General features: G+C 36.9%; 1 non-coding gene across 1 annotated transcript; it reads left to right on the forward strand.

Annotated features, from left to right (window-relative positions):
* Positions 1 to 730: 730 nt before the first annotated feature.
* On the forward strand, positions 731 to 837 carry LOC121209222 (small nucleolar RNA R71). Its single transcript, XR_005904339.1, has one exon. It is a non-coding gene; the product is annotated as a small nucleolar RNA R71 (small nucleolar RNA).
* Positions 838 to 3,323: the final 2,486 nt, after the last annotated feature.

A 3,323-nucleotide genomic window follows, 5' to 3' on the forward strand; every position in this document is an offset into this window, starting at 1 on the left:
GAGTTGTTCCCTTGGGTTAGGTTCGGTATTACTTGGCAAACTACCTTGTGGTTATTCGAAGATTAGTTTGGAAAGCTGGCCTATCTGAGTTTCGAGGCTTTGGATTGACGCTTGTTGATTTTTAAGTACTGTCTCGGTGTTCTAAAAATGGGTTTCTGACACTGATATAAACTTTGAGAGCATCTCTTCATGGTTTGGCTTCTTTTCCTGTTGGTAGGGTGGTTGTTGGTAGCTCGGAGGATGTTGTGGTCTTTGATTTCCTTGACTGCCCCACGAGAAATTGGGGTGGTTCCTACAACTTGCATTATAAGTGTTACTATATGGATTGTTTTGAGGTCAATGATTATTACCCATGTAGTTTAATTGCTCGTTATCCATGCTGTGGCCATAAGGTTGGTATTCCGAATGGTTTGTTTGACCACTACTTGCTTCGCACTGCATTACTGGGTAAACCTGTGAAGAACTAAGAAAACCATCAATCTTTTTATTCAAGAGTTCTACCTGATTAGGGAGTATGGTGACCGAATCGACGTTATAAACACCAGCTATTTTTGTCGGCTTTGTCCTCATGACTTGCCACTGATAGTTATTCAGTGACATCTCCTCTATAAACTCATAGGCGTCTTCCGGTGTTTTATTGTTGATGGTTCCACCTGCAGCTGCGTCATCCATTTGCTGAGTCGAAGGATTCTGACCATTGTGAAATGTTTGTACTTGGAGCCAAAGTGTTAACCCATGGTGAGGACACCTTCTCAAAAGGTCCTTGTATCTCTCCCACGCATCGTAGAGTGTTTCTAAATCTATCTGCACAAAAGAAGAGATATCATTACGTAATTTAGCCATTTTAGCCAGCGAAAAATATTTTAGTAAACATTTTTCAGTCATTTGTTCCCAAGTAGTAATTGACCCTCGTGGTAACGAGTTCAACCAATTTTTAGCTTTGTTCCTCAATGAAAAGGGAAGCAACTGAAGATCTATGGCATCATCAGAAATGCCATTAATTTTAAATGTATCGCATAGTTCTAAGAAGTTGGCTAAATGAGCGTTGGGATCCTCATCCTGCAAACTATCAAACTGAACAAATTGTTGTATCATTTGAATAGTGTTAGGTTTTAATTCAAAAGTATTTGCAGCTACAGGAGGTCTAACTATGCTTGATTCAGCTCCTGTTAAAGAAGGTTTAGCATAATCATACATAGTGCGTGGAGCAAGATTTTGATTAACCGCAATTGCAGGAGGTAGTTGATTGCCTTGGTTTTCAGCCATCTCTTCGGTTGGGGGTTGAGTATTGTCTTTTTGGTTGTTCACCATGTATCTTAACCTGTGCCTTATTTCTCTTTGGTTTCTACGAACGGTACAATTGATTTCTTCGTCAAAAAGTAATGGTCCCGACGGGTTTCTTCTAGTTATAAACTATAAAAACCTGCCAAGAGAAAGAAAGATTAGGTTAATAAATAATAATAATAATAATAAAATTAAATTAAATTGCAAGAAAAATAAATGGCTAAAGTAATAAAAATTGAGCGTTCCTACTATCTTAGTTCCCCGGCAACAACGCCAAAAAACTTGATCGCGTTATTTCGTGATAGGTTTTAAATATTTATAATTACTCGTTCTTGAACTAACTATTATCGCGATGTAGGCAAGTGTACCTATCGAAAGTAATATAGTTTTAGCAAGATCGGATTGTCGAACCCAAAGGAACTAAAAGTACTAGTAATGACTGTCTTTTTATTATCTAGCCTAAGAATAAAGAGGTTTTGTTTTAATTAACTAATTATCTAAACTAAGAACGCACAGAGAGAAGAATTGGGGAATCGCTTTTGGGAAAAATCGATTGACTTAAGACAATACCTAAGGAAAAATCCACCTAGGCTTTACTTGTTATTCTGGCTCCGAATCGGACGATTTATTCATTCAACTTGTTCCGTAGAGATCACTAAGTTATGTTATTATCCCTATTCAAGACTAATAACGTCTAATCCCTAGATTGAATAACCGAGACTTTTCTCTAATTAACACTCTAGGGTTGCATTAACTCTATCTATGGATCCCCTTATTAGGTTTCACCCTAATCTGGCAAAATCTTGTCACCCTATGTCTAGGCGCGCAATCAACTCCGTTTAATTATGACAAATGTACTCTTAGACAGGGTCTATTCCTCCTCTGAATAAGAGCATGTCTTGAATCAGTATCATGGGATATCAAAACAAGAATTAAGAACACATAATTAAGAACAAGTTAAATATTTATCATACGATTCAGAAAATAATAACAAGATTCGTCTTAGGTTTCATTCCCCTTAGGTATTTAGGGGTTTTAGTTCATAACTAAATAAAAAAACATCTCAGAAAAATAAAGAATACAAAACATAAAGAAAACTCAAAACTCCTGAAGGGAAATTGAGGAGAGATCTTAGTCTTGATGATGAATCCAGCTTCTGAGATGGATCAACTGGCTTCCTTGGAGTAATTCCTTACTCCCCCTTCTCCGTCTCTCTTTTCTTCCTTCTCTAGGGTGTATTTATAGGCTTTGGAATGCCTAGAAGCCCTCAAAATTAGCCTTTTCCGAATTGGACTCAACTTGGGCTCAGTAGGGAACGCCCGTGGCACACGCCCGTGTTCCATTACTTCAGGCCGTGCTCGAGCCTGCCAAATTGACACGGCCGTGTGGTCTGCCCGTGTGAGGAGGTCCAGGCCGTGTTGATTTCGTACCTTGACCCATTTTCTCTGTTTTTGGCCCGTTTCTTGTTCCTTTCGCTCTCCTATGCTCTCCTAAGCATAAAACATGAAATTAAAGCATTAGGAGCATCAAATTCACCAATTCTATTGAGAAATCATCCATAAAATGCATTAAACATGGGGTAAAAATATGTATAATTTATGGTTTATTAGTTTATAACGAAATTATCACATACGAACTTACCTCGTATTCGGAATTGACTAATCAGATCGATTACTCGATAACCTTGCTTTTCCCCCAATCTAAATTAAAATTCTTTCTTTCTTGATCTATATGTATTCAAAATTAACCCATTTAATCACCAACTCATTCAATTTAGTTTTGCACTTTAGCCCCTAGACTTTCACATTTTAACAATTTAGTCCATATTTCATAATTACACAAAATTCACATAATTCAATCCAAATACATACTAGCCGAATTACATAAGGACCCCTAGCAGTCCAAAAATTTCATTTATTTCACATTTAAATCCCTCAATTTGCACATTTCACAAATTAATCCTTATTTGATATTTTTGTCAAAAACCACTTTACAAAACAGTAAAATCTATCAACAATTATTCATTTTCCATCATTAAC

The sequence above is a fragment of the Gossypium hirsutum genome, chromosome A10 (genome assembly GCF_007990345.1).
Source record: "Gossypium hirsutum isolate 1008001.06 chromosome A10, Gossypium_hirsutum_v2.1, whole genome shotgun sequence".
Lineage (NCBI taxonomy): Eukaryota > Viridiplantae > Streptophyta > Magnoliopsida > Malvales > Malvaceae > Gossypium > Gossypium hirsutum.